The sequence below is a fragment of the Hemiscyllium ocellatum genome, chromosome 20, assembly GCF_020745735.1.
Source record: "Hemiscyllium ocellatum isolate sHemOce1 chromosome 20, sHemOce1.pat.X.cur, whole genome shotgun sequence".
NCBI classification, from domain to species: Eukaryota; Metazoa; Chordata; class Chondrichthyes; order Orectolobiformes; family Hemiscylliidae; genus Hemiscyllium; species Hemiscyllium ocellatum.
The window spans coordinates 31,426,039-31,444,978 of NC_083420.1; positions in this window are offsets into that span (position 1 = coordinate 31,426,039).

The window sequence follows — 18,940 nt, forward strand, 5'->3', positions numbered from 1 at the left end:
TATTTTGCATAGTTCTTTCAACTAATTGAAATCAGACCAAGAAAAGGCTACATAAAAAGTCATGATATGGTTTTCTACCATGCCAACAAACATAGTTCGCTCAGTGCAACTACGCTTGATAAAATCATACATAATAATGAACACACTAGGTTTCCTTACATTTTTGTGCCATCTTGCTTGATTTAAACTAAGATACCCCTATCTACTCATCCACATTCCAATCTTTTTACAACCTTTCACCGAATTGTATGTCTTCACATTTTATACTTTTAAAAGGTAAGCAGATGACGAGGTAGTGTCTTGCTCTGATTTTTTTAATAGTTCTCCCCATTCATAACTAAACACAATCCAAAAACCTTCTCAATGCAATGGGAAAAAAGCTGTTTAGAAACTGCCAGGGCATCTTAATGCGTTTGCTTCTACAGACTAATGTGCTGCATATTACCCATAGTATATGGTGAGATAACATTGACAGAAGTGGCCAAGGTGGGGTGATGGGTGAATTTCAGTTTTTAACCACATCATTGTGAAGCCTTTATTGAATATGAGGAACACAAATCATGGTTAAAGGTTAAAAAAAATTAAACTTCCTATTTGTTAGCTGCTTAGGATTGCAATTTGAGCTTTGTAATAAAAATAGGATTACTCAAAAAATACATTCCTAAATACCTGAGACTTCAAATTGTCATGACATGGTAAGGAGCTAGAAAACAACACAGAATCTTTCCTGATGAGATTAGTTTACAGTGGGAATGTTTGCACATCCAATGTTAATGAGGAATAAGTTTGATTTGTCAAAATATTAACTTTGTTTCTCTCTCCACAGATGCTGCCAGTCTTTCTGAGCTTCTCCTACACATTGGGTGGAATCTTATTGGAGTCTGAGTGATGTGGGCTATAGCGAGATGTGTGCCAGAATGAGGAGATAAATCGCATCTCATCCCATCTTTTACTCTTTCTGAAAGCAGCATTGTAGTGGTGAGTTTCCTACTGATGATGATTCATGCTTGTTTAAATCCTTGTCGATGGCCGAACTCACCCTCATTAACAATCAGGGTGCGATCTTACAAAACTCGCTCAACAAACTTGACATCAAGAAAACAAGACATGGAAACCAGAGCAGGTAACAGGCAAATTCAGCTTAGTGTTTGCTCCGAACCACCTTGATATTGGACACTGGGCACCAACAATTCAAGCCATGTTCCTTGGGCACTGGCTATACTCACCCCATGTCCACGAAAATTGACATCCAACATTTGCCAACCTTTAAGAATCCTCATGGCACATCACCAACCTACTTACAGAATGCATCTGCAGTTCAATTCTGCATGCCGGATTGCGCAAGCTCCTGTCTTGTAACACTGCATCAAAGAACATGCACCCAGCTCGTGGACTGGAGCAAGCTCTATCTCCATGATCTTCTCTCTCTGTCATAGCATTCATTCATGTACCACTCACAGCATCCCTGCATCGCATTGTTTTGTATTTTTGAGCTTTCCCCCCTCAGCCAGAAGTACCAGAATTATAGGAGAAAGTGAGGACTGCAGATGCTGGAGATCAGAGCTGAAAATGTGTTGCTGGAAAAGCGCAGCAGGTCAGGCAGCATCCAAGGAACAGGAGATTCAATGTTTCGGGCATAAGCCCTTCTTCAGCGTACCAGAATTATATTACTACTGTCTTGCGGTTACGTTTGACACAAACATAAAACCCAGAAGCTTGTCATAGTTGACAGCAGATCCTCAGATAACAGAGCTTCAGGTGACTCCAGAGCCACAGCAATGTGGTTGATTGTTAACCACCCTCTGAACAAGTCAGGATAGGGAATAAATCTTAGCCTGACGAGCAACATCCACAATCCCATGAATGAATACATTTAAAAGACACAGTAGTAGAGACAGAGCGAGTGTGAAGTATGAGAGAGAAGATGGTGGCACTGGCAGAGTGGAGATGGTCACTGATCTGATGGGGGGGTGGAATATTTCCCCAACTGCCATGTCTATGCAAATGGCTGCAACAGCGCAGGGTAACTCTAACCTTGCCTTTTCAAGATGGCACCTGTGCCAGGGATGACAGTGTGTTCCGGGATATTAGGAGGATGGGGAGTTGTTCTGGGGAAATAGCACATGGTAAGATGGGGCAGAAATTGGATGTGACGCTTGCTATTGGGACAGGATCAGTGTGATTTCGGTAAAATATGATGAAGATCACTCCATCTTTAAAGTCACTTGCAATTAACCAAAATCTGTAAAGGTCAGCCCATTACTTCAGATCTCCAACATCCACAACACTTTGCTTTTATCACATCTGTTCCTTACATTTTATTTTTTTTTCCACAAGGAAAGTTTACAAAAGAAAACCATCCCAAGTATAAACATTGATATACTGTTAAATCTTAAATAAATGATAACCAAAATCTATCAAACAAGAAAACAGAAATACCAACAGAAAAAAAAGACAAAACTTAACTAACTACTCATCTAATTTACAACTAACCAGAGTGTATCATTAAAATTCTTACATTATTCAAGAAAAAGAAAAAAAAAATCCAATGGATAACACATAAATTGAGCAGTGATATACATGCTTGAAATGTGTTACTATCAGATCATAACAAAACCCGTATTCATCCAAAACATCCCGAGCATAGAGCAAATAAAATTCGCAAAAATAAAAGCTCTTTAGTATATTCAGATCAATATAATAAAAAATAAACCATTTCTAAATAGTAAAAAAAAGTATAAAACGTATTTAAATGGAGATCTTCCCTCTTATTCCCAGGGGGCAATTTCCAAAAAACCCATCCTAAGGAGTGCCCCACCCTTGACTCAGGCACCCCACGATAGGATAAAGAAAATTCAAGTATACTACTGAACTAGAACTAAAAATGAGTACCCTATCACCCACCAACCCCCCACCCACACCAACACTTGGATATATTTGGTAATGCTAATACCAAAAATGAACATATATGACGATAAAATTAGTCTCAGCAAATAATAATTAAATATATTAATACAAAACAACAGGGGAAAACAACCCCGTTCCCACGGACAAAGATAAAATAAGATAAGGTAGTCACCTCCCCCCCATCTACATTAACTAGACCCCCTGGCCTATATATTAAAAAAAGGGTAAAGGAAATCGCTAAGTAAAGGATGAATAAATAAGTCCTTCTTCTCACGCTCCCCCCCCACCCCCGGAGATAATATTAATAATAAGATAATGAAAGGAGAAAAAAAGGGGGGCTAGACTGGGGTGGGGGTAGGGCAAAACAACATCAATTAACTCTTACAGTGTGTCTAAGAGAGTCCAAAAGTTCCTTGGCCTTCTCCGGTGATCCGAAGTTAAACAAGGACCCTTCATGGCTAAAGTGTAGTATAGCTGGGTAGTGCAAGGAGTATTGAATGTTTAAATCCCTTAAACACTTCTTTGCTTCATCAAACGCCTTCCTCTTTCAAACCAAAGCTGGGGAAAAGTCCTGAAATAACATAATCTTGGATCCTTTATGAGTCATGGCTCGTGGATCTTTCCCAAGATTTCTGGAGGCTTCCAAAAGCATCTGCCTCACCTTATAGCTCTGCATTCTGAACAGGACCAGGTGGGGGGGGCGCTGGTTCAAGCCAGGCCCGCGTATTGCAACCGGTAGGCCTATTCTACCCTTACCTGGCCTGATCCAGCCTTCAGATTCATTAACTGCGGAAGCCACCGTTCAAGGAACCTTGTAAGCTGGCCTTCTTCCTCCCATTTGGGCAGGCCCAGCAAACGAATAGTTTTTCGACGACCTCGAGAATCGAGGTCGTCAGGACATGCTGCTTGAGAGTCTGGACCTGATCCACGGCTGATTCTGCAATGGCTCGGAGGTTGTGGCCTTTAGCTCCGCCTCTCCGACTCAGCATTCAATTTCTTCGATGTCTCGGCCATGCTTTTGTAGTGCGACCAAGAGTGTATTCCACCGACTTCGTGACTCTTCTATGAAAGCATCAATCTTCGCATCGAGTTTAGAGATTATTTCCGCGAGGCTCGCCACCGTAGGTAAATCCCCCGGGGCGGCTGCGGATGCCTCTGCTGCAGCAGGGGAGGATGAGGGAGGGGCTTCTGCCTGCTGAGAACTGCAGGCTCTTTTCCCCTTAGTCATTTTTACAGGAGACTGAATTGTATAAATTTAGTACTAAACCACTAATTACATCATATAAAAACTATTTCTGGTTGATTTGGTGAGTGGATGGAGGAGGGTGGCCCACTTTGCCTCGGTCTTGGGAGAAGCACTATAGACTCAGTCTTGCGGAGTCGCCACCATCTTGGATCTCCGTTCCTTACATTTTAAACGTAAGTTTGTTCATTTACTATCACCTTGAATTTGGTTCTGTACTATCTTTCATTAATTCAGAAACAGGGTACATTATACAATGGTAAATTATCTCAGTATTGAGGCTTTAACCTAATGCTTTGAAGAAACATATTGAGCTGGATCTTCTGTTTCTTTGGTTGAGTCTGAGTTGCATCAGGATTTTTGGAGTTACTTCTGCCGTGAGACTTAGCAAGTGGCTACGGGAGAATAGGGATGTTGCACGAAGAGGACCAAAGATGTCAGCACCATCCACCATCCCTGTATGCACTTGTTCCTCTTACTTCCAGGCTATCAGGTCAGACCTCCATCCAGATAATATTGTCTGTAGCATGATGTGATTGTCAGCGGGTTCTGCAGTCTGCTCCTTCTCAGCTGAGTCGCTGACTCCTTCCATTCAGAGTGTAGTTGCAGCCATTTTCATCCTCACTGTCAATGTGTCAAAAAGTGACAGGTAGAGCTCCTTGGTTGCAGCATCCACCTCTCTGCATCAGTGACTCTCTGGTAGCCCTTCCCGTAAACTCCATAGGCTTTGCTCCTTCCCAGGTTGGCACTGACCCCTGGACATACACCTGAACTTGCCCAGGTTTTCTCTCTGCTTCTTGCATGTGATGTAACCATGCGAAGTTTAATCATTCCACACCCTTCCCTTTGAAATGAGAGAACTCCTGACTGTAGAAGAACAAGCCTCCTGTGGGAACCCTTTCTCAGCCCTGCTTTACTGTATCCTCTCCATCCCTTGCAGATTTTGTTATCTCTCTTCACAGTTATCATCTCCCCTTTCTCACCCACAACTCCTAGCTTCCTGTATCTCATTCCTGTAATAGGAGAAACCTTCAAGCCTCCATTACATACAAAACACATCATTGATTTAGATTAGGAACACTCAATGTGTGTAATGTTTCAGGTTTGCTAAAACATAAAGTTAAATGAAAAATAAGTTGTGCGGAGAATAGAAAATGGTTGCAAATGGATTTAAATAAGTTGAATGACTAGGATGAATGTGGTAAATAAAGCAGAATGTTGGAAAATGCAAATTATCAACTTTAATTAGAAAAACAGAAAAGCAGAAACCTTTTTAAATGGTTTTCAGCTGAGAAGTTTGACAAAGGTATTTCAGAGACCTTGTACATATGCTTAAGGAAGTTAACATTCAGGTACAGACAGCAGTCACCACAGTACTATTTGTGCACAATAATAAATAATTAATTTACATTAATGTGAGGTGCTGCATTTTTGGAAAGGCAAATCAGGGCAGAATTTATACACTTTATGGTAGGATCCTAGGGAATGTTGCAGAACAAAGAAACCTTAGGGTGCAGGTGCATAGATCCTTGAAAGTGAATTGCAGGTACACAGGGTAATGAAGAAGACATTTAGTACACTTGCCTTTATTGATTAGTGCATTGAGTATCAGAATTGGGAGGTCATGTTGAGGCTGTACAGAACATTGATTAGACCACTTTTGGAACTCTGCTTTCAATTCTGGTCTCCTTGCTACAGGAAAGATGTTATTAAACTTGAAAGAGTTCAGAAAAAATTTACAAGGATGTTCCTGGGGTTGGAGAGTTTGAGCTATAGGGAGAGGCTGAATATGCTGGGGTTACTTTCCCTGGAGCATAGGAGGCTGAGGGGTGACTTTTTGAGGTTTATAAAATCATGAGTGGCATGGAAAGGGTTAATAGCCCGGGCTATTTTTGCCTAGGGTAAGGGGGTCCAAAACTAGAGGATATAGATTTAAGGTGAGAGTAAGGATTTAAAAGGAACCTAAGGGACAGCCTTTTCATGCATGGTGGTGCATACATGGAATGAGCTGCCAAAGAAGGGGTGGAGGTTGGTACGATTACAACATTTAAAAGGCATCTAGATGAGTACATGAATGGAAATGATTTCAAGGGATACAGATCAAATGCTGACAAATGGGACTTTGTTAATTTAGGATATCTGGTTGACATGCTAAGTTGGACTGAAGGGCCCGTTTCCATGCTATGACTCTTATTGTGTGATACCTTGTTGATTGCATTCTGAAAATCCAACTGCACCACATCCACTGGTTCCCCTTATCCACCTGTAGTAAAAAATTAGGAAATCCAATGTTATATAAGCCTTTCTTGTTAAAACACCGAGCTAAAGAATAAAGAAGTCCAGCTGCAATTGTATAAAAAATTGTTGAGAGTACACCAGGAGTACTGTGTACAATTTTGATCTCCTTATCTCAGGTTTACTTGCTTTACAGTGAGTGCAAAACACATCCACTCAACTACTTCGCTCGAAACATTACAATGGGGAAAGACTAAGTTGACTAGACACATACTGAAATTTTTAAGTGGCTGGACAGTGTATATTCTGGGAGGATGGCATGGCTAGAAAGGGTTGAGAACATTTCTAATTCTCTATCCCAGAGAGGCATGTTAAGTTTTGTCAAGACAACAATCATTAGATTTTTGGATATTTTGGAACCAATGCAATCGTAGATTTAAGGCAAGTGGAGGAACGCGTAGCTGAGTAGATAAGCCTTCATCTTAATGAATGGTGGTTTCAGTTCAAAGAGCCATTTGGCTTACCCATCCTCTCACTCCATATAATCATATCTTTCAGTATTCTGTATCAACAACATTCAATGTATATGCTGAAACATCACAAAGTTCACTAATGTCTCCACTTGCACAAAAATATGTTTCATTCTATTCTTCTTAAAAAATGACCCACATTTTCCACTACATAAACCCAGCTTTATGATCATTAATCAACTCAGTTTTCACAATAACTCACAATGTTAAACTTGGTGCTGAAAGTATTATCAATAAGAGATGCTCAGTAGAAACCTTTGAGCAACCACCACAGAATCTATTATTGGAAATAGCAGAAATGCAACAAAACCTCCACTTTATTTTGCTCTGTATAGAAGTGAAAATATAGTGAAATAGTAGAAATGGACCAATAAAATTGATTTGTGCAATTGTGAATGTCATTAAACTAAACTAATCACCTTTTTAACTTCTGAGATGTGTGCATAAAACACAAGAAATACAAATTCCTCTCCATACGACTGCTGCTTTTTGCTGTTTTAACATAATAACACCATTTGAACTAATCAACAAACATGAATTATAAAGGGCTATATTCTCTCCAATTTCTAGCTGCCTTGTACCATGTACAGTACAAAGGCAAATGGTCTCACCATGTCTCCATTCATTACAAAGGGAAACTAATAATTACATTGCTAATTAACTCAAAATGGTGGGAAAGGGCCGTAACACATGTCACTTTAATTATAAATCCTTTAACATTTTCCTAAAATCACAAGGATAACAGCTGAATAATGAAACCATTCTTTTAATGATTATTTAATAATTGATGGAAGTTCATGAATAATCAAACTCATATATTCATTGATGTTGCTCTACTCCAGTCTACATTTGACAAAATTTGCAAATTAATTCTGAACAAAAGTAGAATTTTTAATAGGCAATCAATCATCTCAGATATTGATGGGCAGAATAAAAAAGTGCCATCTCATAATTTCCTTCTTCTTTTGGGCTCAAAGCTATTTAGCACAAGGGTTTGGAGTCTATCTAAAGTGTCAGCTCTACTTATCAAATCTGTTAAACAGGCACTAGTTTACTTCCATTGTTCCTATTACAATTTGTTTAACAAGTAATAAGAAGATCTTCCATTAATTGACTACAGCTACAGTGACCCCACTGACAAATGACAAGCTGCATTTAAGCTATGTTTACCATCTGGCTGCATATTATGTATGAGATAAAGCTTGTAATTATTTTTGTACTGAAAGGAATTTTTAATAATTGAACAGAATTAACTCTTCCAGTGCAAGGATTCTTTTTTGTATTTTGAATCAGATGGTCCAACATTTCCATCAACCTTCATACACATTTTCTTCAAAACTATTAAATATCAACACATCTTAATATTAGTTAGAACATTTGTTAACTGTAAGAATTATAATAAAGTTGGGTATAGCATCACGCATGGTATGGTAAAATTCATTTGTCTTGTTGTGAACAGTTAAGAATATAAATTGTGCAGCTGTTGTGTGACAGGCTCAGCAGATGTGGATGCAATCTATAAGCTGTAAAGGAAAATCAGTATCCCAAGTGAGTTGGAAAATGAAAAAAAGGTATTTTGAGTAAAGAGAAAAGTGAAGATGAAGGCTGTTCTTCATATTCCTGTTGTCATTTATCTTGTTCATCATTTGTTTCTGTTGTCTTCCAACATGGCTCTTAATATAAAAAGGGAAGAAAGCAAGTATGGACTTCTCAATTTGCAAAATGGCAGAGCTCTTAAAGATTTCCCTGAACAAGCTACAAAATGGTAAGGCTATTTTCAAACACCTTCCTTTTAATTCACTTTATCTAATTACTACTAAAATATTTTTATACCCCAGAACATGAGAATATGGATTTTGCTTAAAAGTAATTGGCAAAAGAAAAATGAGAAGATTTAGAGTGATTTTCGAGTCAATAACTTGCCTTCTCCTGGAACATGCCAACAAGAGGCATCTAAGAAGATTCAACAGCAAATTTCAAAGGTTGGCAGGATATATGTTTGAAACCAACAAATTTGAAGGGCAATATGGTGATGTCTTAGAAGTGGAATCAATTAGATTGCTCTCTGAAAGAGCTGTCACGTGTTTGATGGACTGAATGGCCTCTAACCGAGCTGTATGACACTAATATATTTCAAAAAACCTTAGTCGCTTTTAATTTGGGCAAGTTTTTTTTAAGGCTGAAAACCAAAGGAGGGTGCTTGGAGACTTCACTGAAGGGAGAGCTAGCCTGAGGCATTTTAAACTTTTCTGTAAGCAACTGGTACTTCATCTCCACTCTAAGTGTCTCATTTAATTTTTTCTTCCTTTCCTAAAAGGAACACATCGCCCTTTGGGAAATGGATGATCAAGCAAACTGAGGATGATGTTTGAATGCGAATGTGTGTTGCCCTGATATATACTAGAGATTCTCTGGAGTATGTATATGTACCTAGGTGTGCATACTTGGGGAATTCCCTTGTATCTTCTCCACCCAGTACAGGATATAGCAAGATATTTAACAGAGATATCATTGTTAAAAGAACTGTTCCACTTCTAAAATAGTTATGCCACATCTTTTTACTAGTTACAACCTTTCCAAAAGTTGGTTATTATAAATTGAAAGCAGTTCAAGGGTAAATTCTTTCATGTTAAAATCTTCTGTTATGTATGAGAATGTATTCAATGAGTTTAAAAAGTTATCATCAGATAAATTAATGGTGATCTGACCCATCGCTAATATGGGACATCTGATCATATATTATTAACCATGAGATCAGCAATATTTGATAAATGCACTCACATGAAAGGACCCAATAATTGTCCAGCATTAGCATTTAATTTAATCACAGCATCCTTAGAAAGGAGGAGGAAGAAACTCCCTTTAGGTTCGATGGAGTCAGTAATTATTCATCTTCACTATTGTTAATTCTTTTTCCAAAATCAAGTACAAGTGTTGGGCAAGGTGCCATCCCTTGCATCAAGAGATGGTTTTCCAACTGAAGTGCAAATCTGAAGGATTCATGACTTTATGAAAAAAAAATTACCCTAATTTGGAAAGAATTGCTATATCATGAGTCTAGCTTAAATCTTTAGTTGTTCAGTAGTCTCAGCAGTACTCATTGGTGTTTGCATGTCCACCTCTCAGTTGTCAGAATAGCAGTCTACTGCAACAAGATAATCAGTTCCTGCTGGTTTGAAGGAACTGGCTTCATCCATGATCTATCTGGGATATCATGTGTCATCCTTGGCTCTCGAGCTTGCTACTTGTTACCAGAACTGCACCGGCTGATGTGGTCCCAGACTTAGTGTGCCCAGTAGAATACAGGGTAAAAACAATGACTGCAGATGCTAGAAACCAGATTAAAGCACAACATTAAAGTTACAGCATGATTCTGTGGACTGGTATAAAATTTAGCTTTCAAAGCTCAGGGGAGTTTTAGGTTAACTGAGACTTATCAAGCCCTGCTTGAGTTAATTTTAATGGTTTAAAGGCTGTGGATGTTACTTTGCAGACCTTATGACAAATCGATTTTAAGATCTGGGAGAGGAACTCTATGTATAGCAAGTATATGATTTCTTTTGGTTTGGCAGAAGATCTGAAACTGAAGCCAGGAATATACGTGAGGTACCATCTATCAAGAACATGTATAATAGGTATCAGCAGGTGTTGAATAAGAATACCATTAAGGTCATAATATGATTCCAAGGAAAACAATTCCAATGTTCCTTCTGAGTTTCCTCTTGATCCCTAAATGAAAATAGATTAGACTGGACAAATAACGATATTCAAGGAGTTATTCACAGAAATCCTAAACATAACTCAGGTAGACATTGTGTTATGGGGGAACCAAAGTCTGCAGTGATATCCACAACCTTTATGTTACTCAAAAACGAATGGGAATGACTGCAATGCTAGTGGGCTCTTTGAGACCAACACAGTTCTAGAAATAATTTAGCTGGGTCTCCTGTGGCCAGGATTTTGTTAATCACCAACTTTCACTGATATATTTGAGATACTCTAAGCCTGAGTCAGCCTCGTGTTAAAATGGGACTTGCTGCTCCGATGCAAGGTATCTCATACCTTAGTTCTGAGAAGGCAAAGTTGACAGAAGCAAAACTACATTGGAAATGCAGCTTGATCCCCAAACTCTTACCTTACTATTCCCAATGAGTGAAGAAATTAGATTAGGTTTCCAACAGTGTGGAGACAGGCCCTTCGACCCAACCAGTCCACATTGACCCTCTGAAGAGTTACCCACCCAGACCCATTTCTCTCTGACTAATTGACCTAACACTATGGGGAAATTTAACATGACCAATTCATCTGACCTGCACAGGTTTGGACTGTGGGAGGAAACCCACGCAGACATGGGGAGAATGTGCAAACTCCACATAGACAGTCACCCAAAGCTGAAATCGAACCTGGGCACTGTGAGGCAGTAATGCTCACCACTGAGCCACCATGCCACCCCAAAGAGATTAAGACACCCTATTAAATCATTGAAAGAATGACTACTGTTGCATTTATATAGAGCGCCATAAACTAGAGGAAATAAGAATGAACTTATACAAAATATGTATTAGGTCATAGATGGAGTAGAGTGAGCAGTCATTATAGAAAGGACACTAACATCATCAGGAGCACATTCAGCAGAATAACATGCTGAATGAGAAATTTTAGCTTTGAGGACACGTGAGATACTTGGATTATTTCATTGCAGCAGCAAAGTCAAACAGGAACTTTAATTTAAATTAAAGCTTTTAAAAACTAGAGAATATGATAGATTATGAAATGAGGAATGAATGATTTTCTTCTGTTAGGAAGTCTGTGACAATTTAGGATTGATGAATGAATTAGTGTTATTAATCAGGAAAAGAATGCAGTTTGTTAAATTTCTGAAGTGGAGAGAAGTACAAGTCTATGGGGAAAGAGTTGAGGAAAAGGATTAGTATTGATTAGGGTGGCAGTGAGATAGTGGCAATGCTACTGGACTAAAAATCAAGAGGTGCACAGCCTAACGCATGACCAACTCTTGTTCAAATGACTGAGAATAAGAGGCAAAACTGGATAGTCTTCCATGAAGAATGGCAACATTATGCAATAACCACTGATCTGGTGAACAAAACCAGAACAAAGGCACCTGGATGGCTACATAAATGGGAAGGGTTTAGAGGGATGTGGGCCAAATGCCGGCAAATGGGACTAAATTATATTGAGAATATCTGCTCAGTACAGACAAGTTGGACTGAATGGTCTGTTTCCATACTGTACATCTCTATGATTCCATGATTCTAATTTGAAATCATTATGTTTTTAACATTGCTGGGGACAAATGTTTTCAAAATGCAATCCATGTTAAATCTCTCTAAGAAGCAGAAAAAAAAATGGTAGAAATGTTAAAAGCTTTGAAGTATATGAATATAACAGTTAACTCAACTTGCAGAAACCTGTGAATGTGCACAATCAAAGGATAAGCTAGTTAGAGGCAGGATTGCATTTGGAATGAGGGATCTAAAAATGAAAACATGTCATTCAAAATAAGATAAATTTATACTCAGGAGAGGAGTTGACCTGTGCAGAAATGCTGATGTTGACAGGGCTTACATTACACTGACAAGATAGTCCAGGTACACAGGGCAAAACAATTGCAAAGGGCAGGATATATATACTCTGAAAAACATCATGCACAAGATAAGACGGCCTGCCCAGTGTGGGAAAGCAGTGCTCTCACAGCAAAAAGCTGAATGATTTTGTATACAAGTATGTAGCTAAAAAGAAGAACAATATGCAGGTACAGATGGCCACAGGAGAGATATCATTTGGCGATTCTGATGAATCATCATATCAGAGGTTGGTTCAATTAGGTCGAAAGGTGAGTTATAGTTTGTGACTGTTGGAATGAGGACCACAGAAGGAAAACATCAGGTCAACATTAATGTCAGATAAACACTGGTGTATCCTGCAATATCTTAACCTTTGCATACTTGGGTAAAGTGGTTCAATAAGATGATCCAAAAATGAAGCCCTCAGAAGTAAGGTTAAGGCTAATGATGGCATCACATTCATGTCCAGGGGACAGCTTTCTCTATGAGGCATTGTAATAACATGAACAAGCATCTGAAGTTCCATATTATATACAGTCAGCAAATACCTCAGCTGGAGCAGGCCAAAAGCTTGGACTAGTAAGCCTCAATGTGCTAAAAGAGATTTGCACTATGTTGCAGCACACGAAACCATGAATTGCAGAACACATCCTAGATGAGTACTGAAATAATTCAGAAAGACTGACTGGAAAATAACATCACTTATTGTTGAACACTAAAATAGAGCCACTTCTTGTACCGTACACAGATTATTCACAGCCCAGGACACACAGTGCTGCAGACCTATTCATGGAGCTGCCTTTTTAAAACTATATCTGTTTTCTAATCAACCTTTTTCAGACACACCTCTTGAGCAGCTGGGTCCTGAACCCAGGTCTCCTGGCTCAAAGGTTAGGACATTACCACCGTATTTTGTTAATGTCTGGACTTGTTAACACCCAGCCAAACGACTTCCCTACCAAATCATCATGACTTTTTTTAATTTTAACTATTAACCAGTACTGGTAATCACCCATGCAGTGGGCCTGTTTGATCTTTCTTTTCTATATATCAGGCCATGTTATCAGACACAACTGAATGACTTTTATTTTGTTTTTAACTATTAATCAACCTCTCCAAAGACGTTACAATACAACTCTGGAGTAGGTCAGACTTGAACCAAGGCCTCATGGTTCAAAGGTAGAGGCACTACCATTGTGCTACAAGAACCCTTGGCTCTGCTTTGTCAGAAAGGGTTGATTGTGCATTAGATTTTGGTTAAGTTGTTGTGGTTCTGTTCGCCAAGCTGGAAGTTTTTGTTGCAAACGTTTCGTCCCCTGGCTAGGCGACATCATCAGTGCTTTGGAGCCTCCTGCAAAGTGCTTCTTTGATGTTTCTTCCGGTATTTATAGTGGTCTGTCCTTGCCGCTTCCGGGTGTCAGTTTCAGCTGTCCGCTGTAGTGGTTGGTATATTGGATCCAGGTCGATGTGTTTGTTGATGGAGTTTCCTAGAGGCATGGCATTCATCCACAAACTCCATCAACAAACACATCGACCTGGACCCAATATACCAACCACTACAGCGGACAGCTGAAACTGACACCCGGAAGAGGCAAGGACAGACCACTATAAATACCGGAAGAAACATCAAAGAAGCGCTTCGCAGGAGGCTCCAAAGCACTGATGATGTCACCTAGCCAGGGGACGAAACGTTTGCAACAAAAACTTCCAGCTTGGCGAACAGAACCACAACAACGAGCACCCGAGCTACAAATCTTCGCACAAATTTTGGTTAAGTATTAATTTCACCTTCTTATTCAATATTTTCACAGAAAAGCTTATCATCTTGGCAACAGAGTTAGAGCTGGTGCTATATTGACACATTTTCTAATCAATCTGTTCAGAGGTATTACTAAACACCTCGGAGCACATAGGTCGTGTACTTGGGGTTTCCAGTCAGAGGTAGAGACACTATCATAAGAGCCATAGAGTCATAGAGAAGTGCAGCATGGAAATAGGCCTTTCGGTCTAACTCCTCCATGCAGACCAGATATCTTAACTCAATATAGTCCCATTTACCAGCACGTGACCTATATCCCTCTAATCCCTTCCTATTCATATACCCATCCAGATGCCTTTTAAACACTGCAATTGTACCAGCCTCCACCACTTCCTCGGCAGCTTATTCCTTACGCATATCACCCTCTGAATGAAAATATTGTCCCTTAGGTCCCTTTTATATCTTTCCCCGCTCCCCCTAAACCTTTGCTCTCTAGTTCTGGACTCCTCCACCCCAGGAAAAAGATCTTCTGTATTTATCCTATCCATGCCCCTCATGATTTTATAAACTTCTATAAGGTCACCCCTCATCCTCCAATGCTCCAGGGTAAACAGCCCCAGCCTGTAGCTTAAATCCTCCAACCCTGGCAACATCCTTGGAAATCTTTTCTGAATCCTTTCAAGTTTCAGAACATCTTTCCGATAGGAAGGAGACCAGAATTGCACACAATATTCCAAAAGTGGCCTAACCAATGTCCTGTACAAACACAACATGACCTCCCAACTCCTATACATAATGCTCTGACCAATAAAGGAAAGCATACCAATGCCTTCTTCACTATCCTATATACCTGCAATTCTACTTTTAAGGAACTATGAACCTGCACTCCACTTGGATCTACAGTATTTTTTTCAAAATTTAACCTAGTTTCTCTAATCAACCTGTTCAGAGATGTTATTATATACCTCTGAAACAGATGAGATTTGATCCACTGCTCCCAGTCCATGGGTAGCAGTTTGATAAGAGTGAAAAACCTAGAAAGCTGAGATTATGCATTGATCCAAAGAATCTAAATAAAGCTCTGAAGACATCTCAGCATCCCATCCAACCATTGAAGGAAGTTTGCCAGTGTTTGTAAATAGCAAAGATTTTCACATGAAGGATGGTTATTTGCAATTGAAGATGGATTAAAGCCACAGCTTTTTTACTACATTTTGGACATCCTTTGTCGGATATTGATAGTTGCGCATGTCATTTGGCATTTCCACTGCTCTAGAAGAATGTCAAGGCAGACAACATGAGATAGCTAGTAATCTTCCTGGAGTAGAAGGCTATCATAGATGATCTGCTCATTTATAGACACAGAGACACAATTGAAGAAGCCATCTCTGACCATAATCCAAATCTCATGCAAATATTCGACAGAACCTGCCAGGTGAACCTGACGTTCAGGAATAAAATCTACAATTAAAATTGCCAAAGTCAAGTGCCCAGGCTAGGTACTGACAGTGAAAGATCTTCACCTGGATTCTGAAAGGGTGATAACTGTAGCAATAACCAACACATGATAAAAACCGTGCAACAATTTGTGAGATTCTTTGAGTATTTGGGAAAATTCTTGCTCTATTTGACATCAGAGTGTGAACCATGGCACATCTCACAGAGAAGGATGTGCAGTGGTACTGGGACACATAATAAGAAGCAGCATTTGCTAAAATCAAGCAGGTAAGCAGAATGGTGTTGAAAGACTACTACATGAACGACCAAAAAATGTTTCTGGGGTCACATAGATATTATCTGGGTGTGACATACAAGCAAGGGAAGCAGACGCATATTGGAGACATGCTGTTCACTGCAGTCCTCCCAATGAAAATAATGCTACAACACAGTGCAAAATCTTCTCGATTCACCGCAAAATATCAGTTCTTCAAGCTCTGAGAGTTATCAAACAAGCAGAGACAATGAATATGATGGAAATGTGAATTGTTCTAATCAAATAAACTATGCAACAAGATGCAAGTCTCCAAATGCTTCAAAAAGTAGAGAAAAAAACGTTAGGTGGAGAGCATCAAAGACATGCCTTTGCTATAATAGCATCTTGAAGATACAGGCATGAATTGCCAGTCCAAGACATACAATTTACAAAGGAAATAGAGTCATTATTATGAAGGAGTTGTGAAGAAAGATGTCAGTATGCATCCATGCAAGAAGTCAAGGAATTGAATCAAGTCCGAGGAAGGCATGAGCTGTATCTCTGACACCTCCCTCCCCTTCCTGGACCTCTCAATCTCCATTAATGATGACCGACTTGACACTGACATTTTTTACAAACCCACCGACTCCCACAGCTACCTGGATTACACCTTTCCCACCCTACCTCCTGTAAAAATGCCATCCTGTATTCCCAATTCCTCTGCCTCTGCCGTATCTGCTCCCAGGAGGACCAGTTCCACCACAGAACACACCAGATGGCCTACTTCTTTAGAGACCGCAATTTCCCTTCCCACGTGGTTAAAGATGCCCTCCAACGCATCTCGTCCACATCCCACACCTCTGCCTCAGACCCCACCCCTCCAATCGTAACAAGGACAGAACGACCCTGGTGCTCACCTCCCACCCTACAAACCTTCGCATAAACCAAATCATCAGCTGACATTTCTGCCACCTCCAAACGGACCCCACCACCAGGGATATATTTCCCTCCCCAACCCCTTCTGCCTTCCGCAAAGACTGTTCCCTCCGTGACTACCTGGTCAGGTCCACGCCTCCCCAATAACTCATCCTCCCATCCTGGCACCTTCCCCTGCTACCACAGGAATTGCAAAATCTGCGTCCACACCTCCTCCCTCACCTCCATCCAAGGCCCCAAAGGAGCCTTCCACATCCATCAAAGTTTTACCTGCATATCCATCAATATCATTTATTGTATCCATTGCTCCCACTGCGATCTCCTCTACATTGGGGAGACTGGATGCCTCCTCGAAGAGCACTTTAGGGAACATCTCTGGGACACCCACACCAATCAACCACATTGCCCTGTGGCCCAACATTTCAACTCCCCCTCCCACTCTGCTGAGGACATGGAGGTCCTGGGCCTCCTTCATCGCCACTCCCTCACCACCAGACACCTGGAGGAAGAATGCCTCATCTTTCACCTCGGAACACTTCAATCCCAGGGCATCAATATGGACTTCACCAGTTTCCTCATTTCCCCTTCCCCCACCTCACCCCAGTTCCAAACTTCCAGCTCAGCACTGTCCCCATGACTTGTCGTACCTGCCTATCTTATTTTCCAACTATCCACTCCACCCTCCTCTCTGACGTATCACCTTCATTCCACCCCCATCCACCCATTGTACTCTTTGCTACCTTCCCCCACCCACTTCCCTGACCTATCACCTTCATTCCTACCCTCACTCACCTATTGTACTCTATGCTACTTTCTCCCCACCCCCACCCTCCTCTCATCTATCTCTCCACCCTTCAGGCACTCTGCCTGTATTCCTGATGAAGGGCTTTTGCCCGAAACGTCGATTTTCCTGCTCATCAGATGCTGCCTAAACTGATGTGCTTTTCCAGCACCACTAATCCAGAATCTGGTTTCCAGCATCTGCAGTCATTGTTTTTACCCTGTATTCTACTGGGCAAACTAAGTCTGGGACCACATCAGCCGGTGCAGTTCTTGTAACAAATAGCAAGCTCAAGAGCCAAGGATGACACATGATATCCCAGATAGATCATGGATGAAGCCAGTTCCTTCAAACCAGCAGGAACTGATTATCTTGTTGCAGTAGACTGCTATTCTGACAACTGAGAGGTGGACATGCAAACACCAATGAGTACTGCTGAGACTACTGAACAACTAAAAGCACACATCAGATATTATGGCCTTCCTGGCACTGACAGGAGCAACAATGGCCCTGAGATCACAAGTGAAGAATTCAGTCACTTCCTGAAAGATTGGGAAATTCAACATGACATTCATATCCATACAAACTCCAGTCAAATGGAAAGACCGACATGGCATTGAAAAATATACAAGGAATTGTAAAGAAGTTGAGCAAATCCCACAGAGGTATATAGATGGCAATACTTGAGTGGAGAAACACACCTAATGAAGACATGGAAAGTAGTCCCATACAAAGATGACTTCCCACTACACACAAACTACTCTTCCAACTGCAAAAATGATATTGTAGTCAGACATAGTAACAGGTGTAAGTGAAAAAAGTCAAGATGAAATGGCATAAAAATGAATTTTACTTCAGATCATTGCCAGAGTTAAATATCAGAGAGCCAATCAGGGTACAAATGATACAACAATCTCAACAAAAGTCAACCCAACTGCCAATGAGGAACTTGTATGGAACAACTATGACCTTTATTATGGTGGAAGTGAATTACCATCACAACTGCACGCACATACGCTGAACTGCAGAAACTATTCCTGATCACACCACCCGTGTAGTACTCACATCAACCATCAGATCCAGAGGCCCATCGCAACCCAACAGCAGAAACAGAATAACAGCTATCAGAGTGACAACAAATTTGACAGAAATAGAACTCCTGGGCGAAACAACTCACAGATGAACAGTCAACAACAACAACACATATGCATACCATTAAGAAACCATCACATTTTAAGAATGGTGTGTGCACTGCAAATGGCTGGAAATAA